Below are 13,159 nucleotides of genomic sequence, written 5' to 3' on the forward strand. Positions count from 1 at the left end.
ATTTTAATTAGCACTAACCATTTTTTCAGGAAGGAACATTGATAGCTCCAAAATCACATTTTCCTTTATTAAATATTGCATACCTATTCAATTAATGGAAGATGTTTCGAACTCTCATGATGTCCTTAGAATTGGAAAATTCTTAATGCAAAAGGATTTCCAAACTGGAAAAGTAATCTCAAATCTGAATTCTTCCCTATGGCTAAGAATGTATTCATGTATATAATACCATGATAAATGATAAAAATGTCTTCTAAAGCTAAATAAAGATTTCCTCTAAAAGCAACAATAATCTTAGAAAATGGAGCAGTGTACTTTTATCTGGGTAAGAGATCAGCATGCCTTATTTTGTAAAACCAGCATACAGGCACGCACACACACACACACACACACACACACACACACACACATTCCATACACAATGGAAAATTCAAGCCCTACTAATAGGAAATCTTAGAACAAAATATATATGCATATATGATTATTGGTGTTTCTGTCAATTCAAAGATGTGCAGCCTTGAAGAGTCTTGTAAATATTCTTTGAAATATCAGAAGTTGTATTCCATAGTTAAGGAAGAGTTAGAAGTGGTAGAATATTGATGATTTTTAAAAGATTTTGATAAACTCTTATTTTTATATGTTAAATAACTGGTGATTTCTCATTGATAAAATTGCAAAGCCTTGTTATTAAAAATGAGTTTTCTGTGATAAAATGTCTTGACTAGCTTTCAAAATGTCAGCTGAATTTGACTGAGAGTCTTGACCTTGAACTTTTCATAGTTGGCTTTTGATTGACACATCTTTTTCAATTTGACCTTTTCTTTTAAGGGAACTATTCTTCTGGTTAATATTCACTGGAAGATTGCTATTGTGGCTCAAAATATAAGCAATAGTTTGAATAGTCTTTTCTGATATTGATGTGTTTGAATTCCTTAGATTCTATTTTTGATGTTGATGAGAATCTTCATGTCTGTGAAAGACAGCACTTAACTGGATGCTGTGACCCAAACTGACTTCTTTCACAGTGAAGTACTTTTTCATTCAGAAACTTGTTCATAAACATTAGTAACTATCAAATTAGGCTAGGAAAAGAATAGTATTTGTTCATGAAGCTCATAGTTGAAATAATATAACTACTTGTTGAAGATTGTACTTGCTAAAATATGTAATAATATTGCAAATAAAATGTGAATACCTTGGGGCTCCTGGGTAGCTCAGTCAGGTAAGCGTCCAACTTCAACTCAGGTCACAGTCTCACAGATGGGTTCGAGCTCTGCATTGGACTGTGCTGACAGCTCAGAGCCTGGAGCCTGCTTCAGATTCTGTCTCTCTCTCTCTCTCTCTCTGCCCCTCTCCTGCTCACACTTTGTCTCTCTCTGTTTCTCAAAAATGAATAAACATTAAAAACAATTTAATGTGAATACCTGAAAAACTTGAATTGTGAAGGAAAACTTGAAACAGCTAGATATTAAATTGGCAAATTCATCTTTAGAAATTCTTATATAAAATTAATTATTCCATTTGGAATATTATGTTTTTGCAAAAAGGTTAGGTATAAAAGTTTTCCACTATTCTTGCTCATTGTTTTCTTTCAAAATGTCTGTAAACCCACAAATTCCATAGAAAACCATATTTTTTCATATATGTGAAGAGGCTTCACATATATGCCAGACACTAGGTATATTAGTAAACTGAATATCACCTTTATTGGTCATCTTTATTTATAAGAATGAATTCCAATTATGGTTGATACTCACAAGATCAAACTATAGCTAAACATTTCTTTGGGTGATATTTATCCCATAGATACAAAGGCCTTTTCTTGTTATAAGTTCATTTATAGCTCAAGAAGATGAAGTGAGAAATAAGTTTATTTTTCAACCCAGCAAGTTCTAGGTTGAAAATATTTCCTCTAACTTCTCTCTAAGAATGAAGATCTTATTTTTTTTTAACTCAAGTCACTTCTCTCATACACTATCACAGACAACTAAAAGAAGCCAGTCAATCAATACTTTCAATACTCATTTTCCCTATAAATACCCTTAATCAGATCCATAATTTCATTAGGAACCCTTTGTATCTCCCACATTAACATAGGCGAGGGGTTTGCTAATTCTTCTGCTTGTTCATAACTCAGGCACTTTTGTTCCAGCCTCCAATTACAATCTCCTCAATGTTTTCCCATCCTTCAGTAAGTTTCTTTCGTTCTTCTATGTCTTGGACTGAAGGTCTGGTCACTGGAAAATATTCTGGTATAAACACGGTGTCTGTCTTATACACATACACTTGAGATCTTTACCCAGGGACAGACTTTATCTGATAGCAGCCTGGATTGATGTTTGCCAAGCCCATTTCTTACTTTGCTAGTCCTTTCCCACTTGATGAGGGTGGAGTGAGAAGTAGTTTTGTTTTTGAATTTATAGTCCTGGCTCCTTCGGATTTTCTGTGTATGCTGCTACAGAAATGAGTGCTTCTCTCTTTTCAGCTCATTTTTCTGTATTCACACCTTATTATACACAGCTAAAAGAAACCTGTTGGTACTTTTAATTTTCTTCCTAAAAAAATCTTAAGCAAATTCAGTTTGTTCACTGTGAATAATGTGCTGTTCACAATATCTCAGGTGACAGTGCTACCAAACTTTCCAACACTGCATATGAAGGATCATCTTTTCTTCAGTATGCAATAAATATTTCCTCACTGTTTCTCAACCCTTTAAAGCCTTTACCAATAGTCTACTTGTGATCCTTCCAGCTTTCATTTATACTGTCTTCATTGCCTTTTCAGCTTCTGTATAACAACCCCAAAGCCAATGCCACATGTTTAAGCTTGGGTTACAGCAGCACCCACCTCCAGGTACCAAATTATTTTATGGTTATTCACTGCTGTACGACAAGGCACACCTAAGCTTAGTGTTATAAAATGACAACTGCTTTTTCACTGCTCACAGTTTTGTGTGTCAGGATATCAGACAACGAACAGCAAGGATGGGTGGCCTGAAACCCAAGGATGGCTTGAATCTGTTCCACAATAGCTGAGCCTTCAGCTGGGGTAGCCAAGTGGCTGAAGATAGCCTGCATGGCTTAGTAGTTACTATGTGCCATAAGTTTCCAATCTGGATGTTAGAAGGATTGCAAGTTCTTTGCTGTATTTCTTCCAGGGTTAGAATGCCCAAGATAGTTTCTTTGCTTGCAAGTCTGGTGGTTGGGCTAGAATGGTTAAAACTTAGAATATCTGGACTTCTGTCTCTCTATGAAGTCTCTCCACATAAATGCTTGGCCTTTTTATAGAATGACAGCATCAGGAGAGTCTGACTTTTTAAACAGCTGGCTTCTCCCAGAAAAAAATGTTCCAGGGGGCCTAGGAAGAAGCTGAAAGTCTTATGATATAGCCACAGAATTTCCAAGACATAATTTCTGCAATATTCTGCTAATCAAAAAGTCATTGACGTAAGTCTAGATTCAGGGAGTAGGAAATTAGACCTTGATTCTCAAGAGAACAAGTAGAAAAGTCTATGTGAGCATCTTTAATCTACCACAGTAAACAAGAGGCAAAGTCCTAGACCTAATAAGTTCTTTGAGCAGCATTATATGCAAGCAGTGTTATCATAAAGCATAGAAACAAATGTAGTATAAAAAAGATTATGAGAGACTTGCTACAGTATAGTGTTATGGTTAGCCATAATAAAATAGAGTATGTTTCACCATTGGCTCTTGGAATAAATTTTAAATACCTCATAGTGCAATGTCTTGCTGAAAGAGAGAAGGGATAACTAAGGTAGAAGTGAAGAGAATCTCAACATATTAAATTTAATTCATATGGAATGTTAATGCTTCATTCCAATTATTGGCAGATATTGTACTGTAGGGAGAGGTTGGGGATTAAAAAGCAGGGGAAGAATCAGTCCCCCAGAAGGAGTAATAGTTATGATCATAAACAAATGGGTCATTAACCAATGACACTGAAAGGAGGCAAACAGAAGCAGTAGATTATAGCAGGTAGATCTCTTCTCATTTAGTCTTCTAGACTCAGCATTAGCCTCCTTGTCCTCCCCCATCATGCCAGAGAACCACAGTGGTAAATTGCTTAATTCTAAGTGACCCAAGTAAAACAAAAACATGCAAAGAAGTGGCCTAATTCCAGAATCATTCCTAAAGTTCTATGTGAAAATCAATGAAACACAGAGTGGCTTACTTATTCCCAACATGTTAAGACCTTATAATAATACCAGATCAACACTGGTCCTAACTGATGAGTGAGATGAGAGCTATTATATTCTGGATTCCTGGCCTTTGCTGATTTCAGGGAAGAAATAGAAATTCCACAGATAACTGCCTGATCACTCTTCCCATAGCCAGACTTGCATGTAGATATTGACTTTGCTGCAGTGTAAATCAGTAGCAGAATAAAATGCAACTTATTCTGGAAACCTGTATATTATGGTATAACAAAATATTGTTAACCTTAAAAGATAAATTGAAAATATTCCAAGACTAAGAAAAAGAGAACAGAAATGTTGATGTATCAGTAAAATGTTGATCCATCTAGATTACATGCTTAGGTTAAGAAGTCAAGTTTGGCCAGTTCTCCTTCAACTAAAGATATGCCATTACAAACTGCCAATGGCTTCATTTAAAAAAAGTTAGCTGAGGGCCATATATATAAGATTCTCTTGATGCTGAATTAACAGTCAGAAAAGGTGGATAATACCAGGAACAAATGAGGGTGATGGGTCATGTGTATTATCAGAAAGGTGATTCTAGGGGCACCTGGGTGGCTGGGTCGGTTGAGCGTCTGACTTTGGCTCAGGTCATGATCTCGTGTTCCGTGAGTTCGAGCCCTGCATCGGGCTCTGTGCTGACAACTCAGAGCCTGGAGCCTGTTTCAAATTCTGTGTCTCCCTCTCTTTGCCCCACCCCCAATCATGCTCGCTCTCTCTCTCTCCCTCTGTCAAAAATAAATAAATTTTAAAAAATAAAAAATAAAAAATAAAAAAAGGTGATTCTAGCATTTTAAAGAGAGATCTTGCATTTCATGTCTAGATATGGTTGATGAAAAGCATAAGCTGTCAGAATAATTCTGTGGCTTATTTAAAAAGTAATTTCTAATAAAAGCAATTTCTAATTTCATGGTTGTAACTACACAATGAAACCATTTTATTTTTATACATTTGCCAAATTTTGTTTTAATTAGTACTAGCGAATCAAATTACCTACAGTTTTAAACAGAATAATAAGGATTAGTTTCATACACAGAATAGTAGAATGGAAAGATCTCTTGACTGAGATTCTGGTACCCAAGGATCTTCTATCTCCACACTTAACTTGCCCTTGAATAAGCCACCTACACCTCTCAATCCTCAATTTTCTCGACTGCTATAGGAACTAGTTAAACAAGACGATTTGGTAGTTATCTTCTTACATTAAAATAGGTATTTTATACAATGATTTTTTATACTACTAAATTCTTTAACATATAACATTGTATTATAGCTATTTGTCTACCTCACACATTGCATTGTGCATTTCTCCAAGGCATACTTTTTCTCTTATCTTGTAGCATGTGCAGCTCAGACATGACAGATTTTGTATCTTGTACAAATTCCAGTCAACTGAAGCTGTGTTGAGCAGAATGCATAGGTTGGGTCAAATCTCAGGTATATTTTCTATGAGTAAAGGAAAAGAGCATAACTTCAAAGGTGCCAAGTATTTGCAATTTCCTGTTTAGACAAAATAGTTACTCTAACAAATGATTGATAAGTGAATGAATGAATAATTTTATAACTGTGCATGTGCCATGAGTTCTCATAAAATAAAATATGTATCTACTGTAAAGTTTTATTATTCTGGAGCTTTCCTAGTGGCCATGCCATTACTAGCTGTAATCAAAGCCATGTTAATGGGTGGATGAACAAAATTTTTCCTGACTAGTTCAGGATACATAGTTCTGTATGTAACACCAGTGAGAAGTAATTTAAGAAGCATAAGCTTGGTAAAAGATAGTAAGATTATTCCATTACTAGACAATGGTATAATTCACTCTAAAGGAAAACATTTTCTCTGTCTTGATTAGTAACATCTTTCTAGATCACTGTATTTTTAACACAAATGTAAGAAGATGCAATCTATTCTATTTCTATTCTTTACACTGAGTAAAAGTACAAATCAAGAATATAAAAGAAGATACAAGGGTGCCTGGCTGGCTCAGTGGGTAGGGCATGTGACTCTTGTTCTCAGGGTCATGAGTTTAAGCCCCACAGTGGGGCTTTTAAGAAAAGATACAGACATTAAGGCAGAGAAAGATAGGCATTATACAGTTTAGGAAAAGATGCCAACTCTGTGGTATTTATTCCAAAGAGCACCATTGCCTATAATGTGCATATGTGTTCCAGTAGATCACAGACAATATCAGTGTGGCTTGGAGGGTTGGGCACACTGAGAAAGGCCTTGTGCTTGGTGTAGTGCTCCGCTGTCATCATTTTGAAATTCTTAATAATTTTTGGACAAGGGGATATGTATTTTCATTTTACACTGTGACCCACAAATTATAGTCCTAGTAGTCAGTTAAGTTTTGTTTTGTTTTGTTTTGTTTTTTTAAATAAGAAAAAGTCCTTAATATGTGAGACAGCATTTGGAGATTTTGGTGGGTCACTGAGGAACCACTTGAGGGAAGGTGCAGAGAGTACATTTTCTGTTATGGTGAGAGACAAAGTAGGCTGAGTCCAGCCTTAAATACTGATTAAAAAGTTGGACCACCTTGTAGGCCATAAGTAAAGATAGCCAGTGAAGATTTTGCGATTGTAAATAAAATCAGTTTTGGGGAAAGACAAATCTAGCAATGGCATGTCAGATGGGTAAGGGTGAGAGAGAGATAGGGGATAGCATGGAGGATATAAAGAGCTGGTTTGAAAGCTACTATTTAAAACCTAAATTTAGAAGTCAATGCTCATGGAATGATTGTTAAAACTATATGAAGCACACAGAAAGAGAAAAGCTACTCCACACACTCCTCTCATGTTTTTTTTTCCATCAAAGCTGCATTAAACTAGACAATCATGTGCAGAGTCTATATATGTATACCCAAAACTTCTTATAGCCCATAGAAATAAGTATTGAATTAATTAGCGATCATTTCATTAATAATAAAAGGTGAATACATCAGATATTATTAGCAGGTATGTAAAAGAAACTTTAGCAACAGTTAGAAAGGAGCTAAGAGTAACTTCAAGAATGAATATGCTGATAATTTGTGTGACCTCATCTATTTCATGTCTCCTTTAACTTAGAGACACTGGAATAGTATAGAAAAGACACTGTAAGCACTTAGAGCGTGTCTCAGTCCATCAAGGCTGCTATAACAGAATATCCTAGTGTGCGTGGCTTATACACAACAGAAATTTATTTTTCACAGTTCTGGAGTATGGGAAGGCCCAGATCAAGGCCCTGGCAGATTCAGTGTCTAGTGACAGATGGCCATCTTCTCACTGTATCTTCACATATTAGAAGGGGTAAGAGAACTCTCTGGGGTCTCTTTTGTAAAGGCACTACTCCAATTTGTACTCTACCTCCCAAACACTTCACCTCCAAATACCATCACATTAGGGTTTAGATTTCAATATGTGAGGGAGGGGGGTTACACACACAGTCTATAGTAGACCCGTTTTGCCTTGGTCATTTATGTTAATCTTAAATAAAGGAATGCCCATTTACCTTGCCACTAGAAAACAGAGAGTCAATGCACATACTTTCAGATAAGAGACATTTGGGAACAAACATGTGGCATCCACTGACATGTTAAATGTCACATTCCCTAGTCCTATACGTCTACCTGGGAAAGAAGGAACATTAATGTGCCACACATGGCATTTTGTCATTCATTCAGTATTCTTCATATATTCAAGTTTGTTATCTAGGAAATGAGTATGATTTAACATTTTTATTTTTAAATTTATTACACTAAAATTTAATTGTAACTTGTCTTGCATATTCTTGCTCTGAGCTGCTTAATAATGTCTAATCTTCATTTTAACCAAGACAGGGGACTGTTCCCATGAATTCCTGACTTTGTGCTTATAATACTAAATAATCCAGCTTGGATATCTGGGTATTCTGAGTTCATCAGAGTTATCAACTCCTTCCTCTTAACCTATGTCACTAAGTTAAACTGTTTCTGCATTTTTCTTCTTACTTAAAAATACATTATTAGTATATGTGTTGAAAATTGAATATCAAAGTCCTAGTAATGGGATGTAAAAGCCATTTTTACCTATTTTTAGTTTTCAATGCATAATCGGATCTATTTAGTATTTCACCATTATAGCCATAAATGTTTTTGTCAAGTAGTTTTTTGGCCAGTATTATTTCACTGGCAACAATTAATTTTTCTATTTCAGATAATATGCCAATTATTTAGGCATGCACGTTAATGTCATCTTTTTAAAAAATATATTAAAACCTACGCCATCATGAATATAAAACCTATTATATAAAGGTTTAAGAAAAAATAGTTATAAAAAGAAAACTAATGTGTGTATATATATATATATATATATATATATATATATATAATTTCCTTTTCATTGTAGGATATTTTAAATCATCCTCTGAAACAAAGAAATACTGAACAAGGAAAATCTTTCCAGTATTCAAGATTTTATGTCAATAACATCAATCATATCTAATAATCCATGTCTCATAACTGATACCCAGTTTTTTTAAGTTAGAAAAGATTTTTTTATTGCATCTCACAGAATTTATATGCTATGTTACTTTTTCTTTGGAGAGGGGAATGGTTTGTGTGTCTGGCAAGGGCTGCGGAAGCTGGAAATACCCTATTTGAGCCCCTTGGGAAAAGTTGAATGAACCCTAAATAACGGCATAGACTGCCATCTCCAGCAGGTTTCTGAGTCCACTATTTACAAAAACACTCAATTCAAGTTACTTGTTGTTTAGATGATTCATTCCCTAAACATTCTCAGAATGCTTACTATGTGCACAGCATTCTGCTAAATACTGCTGGGGAAAAAAATGTTTTAAAAGTATTTTACGCTTTTGAAGCATTTCCCAATAGTTCATGTGTGTACTTTGTTTCACTTGATTTCCCTCATGAGAGAGACAGTGCAGTTGTTATTATCTCAATAAAGTGACTTTTCCAGAGTTGCAGGGCTAAGGAAGTTGTTAAACTAAGGCAAGAATTCAGGTCTTCTTATTCTGAGTGCAGCAGTTTCCTTATAAGAGAGAAAGAGGGATATATATATATATATAATAAAGCTAAGTACTTATCAGAAACCTTACTACAGCTATGCAAAACTTTGATAGACATTTGTTGAAGGAGTGAATACCAATTAAAGAAAGACTCGTCTTGGCTAAGAATGCAATTACAGTGCCCTGTTAAAACAGATAACATTTATCAAACACTTACTATGTGCCAGACACATTGCTATGGGCTATCCCTGCATTATCATATTGCAGCTGTGAGAGAAGTTCTTCATGACAGGGTAGTTTTCCCAAGTTAAAAATTTAATAAACGGTAGAGCAGGGATTCACACAACTCAGTCTTTCCAAAATCTGTATATTACTCCTTACATATTTTTCCACTATCTTAATGTCTTTCTCCAGTCTTTTCTTACTTGTCTTACTAATTTCTTTGAAAGATAAAAAAAGGGGATGGAGGAGGTATGTCAGGCACAGAGAAGGAAGGAAGCAAAATGTCCATGCATTCATTAGCTCACCCAATGATTGTTGGCTACATCAGCACCTAGCTCAGCTCTGGGACTGCCCATAGTAGATGTCGGGAGCATGAGTAAAATGCTATTGAAGCATAACTAAACAGTAGAAGAATTAAGGAAGCCTAGACAGTGTCCAGAAAGACTTTACCAAGGAGAAGGCATTTGAGCTATAACCAGACGTATCTTCTCAGGCAAAGAAAGGAGAAAGAGCATCTGCAACAGAACAATAGGCAGAATTATGGGAAGTATTCCCATGGATGTGGAAATATGAAGGTAAGGCTGTAGAAGCTCAAGTTGCTGTCATAGGAGGTGGCATCATGTTTTGAAGAGTCTTCTGTGTTCAAATGAGGAGACTAGACTTTATCTTCAAGGCAATAAGAGCCAGCCAACACTTTGAACAGCAAAGTTATATGAATTTCCATTTTTAAGAAGTCTTAACTAATATTCTTATGTTGGATGAGCAGGACATTTAGTCAAAGTGAAATCCAATAAAGATCTGGACTTGAGTGGAAGGATGACATTTCCTATATTATTTCAAAGTCATAAATAAAAATTATAATAATATAGCAACTGCTCTAGTGAGACTCTGTGAACAAGAAATGTAAATGAATTAGCCATGTTGCTGCCCTCACAGAAAATGAAAATACAACCTCTTTATTCATTTTTATCAAAGTATAGTTGACATAAAATGTTACATTATTTTCATGTGTACAATATAGTAATTCCACAAGTCTATGCATTAGGCTATGCTCACCCATAAGTGTACCAGCCTCTTTCTTAAAGAGGCTTCATTTGTTCATACATTCAGCAAATACTTGTTGAGCTCCCACTATGTGGCAATCACTATGCTAGGTGCACAATGCTTGTGCTATGTACAGGTTGTGGGGAAGTTCATTTGAAGTAACATGTAACACAATTTCTTCATAAAGCCAAAAAAAAAAAAAAAGCATGAAAGACAAGATATAAAGCAAGTGTCAAAGAAAACAAGAGAAGACAGAGTAACTCCTGAGAGAGAAAAAGTGAAAATGAGGTTTATGCTTAAGAAAGCAAGCATCTGCTGTAAGTAACCATTTCATTAGAAGTGCACTAAATTGTGGAGGTTCTCTCTCAGGAACTACATACTGTGGGCTGAGATTGAGTATAATGGGCTCCCACATGAATTCTTCTCATTACTTCTCTTGAAAGATCAGTAAATCTACTGAAAGGGTAATTTAGGTTTACTGTTCACAATCCATTCATTTCACTTTTAATCTTCCCTGTTTATAATTGTAAAAATACAACACAGATATAATCCAAAAGAGAAGGGATGAGCCCAAAATGAGACAATTTCAACTCCTCAGTCTTGACATTGACATAAATGCAATAGGGTGTAGACTTTTTATTCCTGATAGATGGTGATGAAGCCTCAGACAGTTAATAAAGCATTGCATACTATTAATTGTGGATATCAAGTAAAAGACAGCATAGCAAAGATAATCTATACTTCATCCTCCTGAATTCCTTAGACATTTATGTGATTTTCAATGAAGACTCTTCTTAATCCCATTAAGCTTTTCTTTTACTATAATTCAACAGAAAGGACAAAGGTTTGGGACTTTCATCCAGGGCAAAAAGAAATCAGTGATTTGAGAAGATAAAGTTCCAGATATTAAGACAATAAATTATTTAATCACAAGAATGTTATTTTACACAATAATTTTCCAATAATGTGAGTTTGAAAACTGATGTAAAATCATTACTTTTTCTGCCATTAAACTACCACCAATCAGTTTGTGATATTGAAAAATAAACAAACAAATAAAAAGAAACAAAGCAAAAAAAACCAAGCACAGTCTTTCAGAACGATTATTTATGGAAATAATAAAGTCCTCTCTGATTTTCAGGGCCTCTCCTTGGCTTTTCCATTAGACATAGGGCTCATTCTGGATTTATAGTGTGCATATTGATTCCCGATTGATTTCAGTACCCTATAAAGAAAACTTCAAAATCCAGGGGGAAAAAGAAATTTTCACACCTCAAATGTACCCATGCCACATAAAGTCATAAAAATATCAGTTTATTTATACAATATTAAATTATATTGATTTTAAGCTGAATTATGGCTTATAATGTCTACAATTTTCTTTTGTTTACCTGTATTAAACCAAACAGATTTAAAGTATAAATTTCCTTTTCAGATTTGAAAGGAGTAAGTGCTTATTCCAATAGAGATGAGAAAATGAAATTTAAGAGTATCAATTTATCCTAAGGAAATTAGGAGTGTAGGACATTCACTGGACAAATGTCACATTCCTTGAAATAATTATTATGATATTTTAATGCATTCTCACCATGAAGCTTTCCTTTATTAATGACTAAAACCGACTATGTCTTAACATTTATTTCATGAGAGAAACTTTCAATACCCTTAAAAGTTCCTATAATAAGACTAATAGAAAAAAAAAACAGAAATGAAATACCAGAAAGAAATGGTTTAAAACATAGTGTACAGTTAAGCATTTCATTTAAATAAAGACACATAATTTGAGAGGTAAAAACTTCCAATGACTTCACACACTTTGAATGATTGCTATGGATAATGAAAAGAATCCAAAGAATTTCTAGAAATTCTTCTCACTTTTATGATTTTTATATAACCCATTAGTCTGTATCAAAAGAAGATATAGACCAATTTATAAAATGAGATAACAAAATAAGATTAAAAAATTAAAATGAACTCAAATAATCAGTGGGGTACTCCCTTCTAAAGACAAATGCATCATTTTTTTCAGGTAATTTGCCTATTCCAGCAAAAAATTAAAGATTTCTAATCTGAAGTGCTTCTCTGTGGTTTGCATTTAACATTCTTTCCTATGCTCAACTACTATTGAAGAGAAGTGTTGAGTTTTTTTAAAAAAATGTCATTTCAAGCTATGTGCTTCTACTCTCATTCCAGTCAATTGTTTTTTATTGCAACAGGAAAACTGAAGAGGGTATTGGAGTTTTGCTATGTTGTTATCCAAAAAAAAAAAAAAAATACTTATGAGTTGTGAATTCCATATCTTTGCATGTTCACACAAAAAAGAAATCTATCTTTCCTGATAGAGTGAATGAAAGCCAAGATTAAGTAATGAAAGGTTTGTACCTGTCGTTCTAATGTGTAGGGTCATCATAGTTCCCATTAACTGATACATCTAAAAGATATTCTCCCTGGAACTTATTGATCTCCTTAACTGCAGTTATTCTTCAACTATGTTCTGATCATCTTGCTCCCAACAAGAGTCAAGTGTTTTGAACATCCTTTGTGTTTTGTAACTACGTTGATTAACAGAGATTCAGGCTGACCCTACTCCCTGATGGTGGTGGTTATGGGAGGAATAAATCTTTGTTAGGTAAAGTTGCATGGCTTTGGGATCAGCAATCTGTAACCTAAACCCTCTCTTTCTGTTGCCTACA

General features: G+C 34.6%; 1 protein-coding gene across 3 annotated transcripts in view; it reads left to right on the plus strand.

Moving 5' to 3' along the window:
• The window catches only part of CNTN5 (contactin 5), a 1,351,205-nt gene that overhangs the window by 1,218,328 nt on the left and 119,718 nt on the right, over window positions 1-13,159 (plus strand). The gene's annotated exons all lie outside the window — the stretch shown is intronic.

This window comes from Acinonyx jubatus, chromosome D1 (genome assembly GCF_027475565.1).
Source record: "Acinonyx jubatus isolate Ajub_Pintada_27869175 chromosome D1, VMU_Ajub_asm_v1.0, whole genome shotgun sequence".
NCBI classification, from domain to species: Eukaryota; Metazoa; Chordata; class Mammalia; order Carnivora; family Felidae; genus Acinonyx; species Acinonyx jubatus.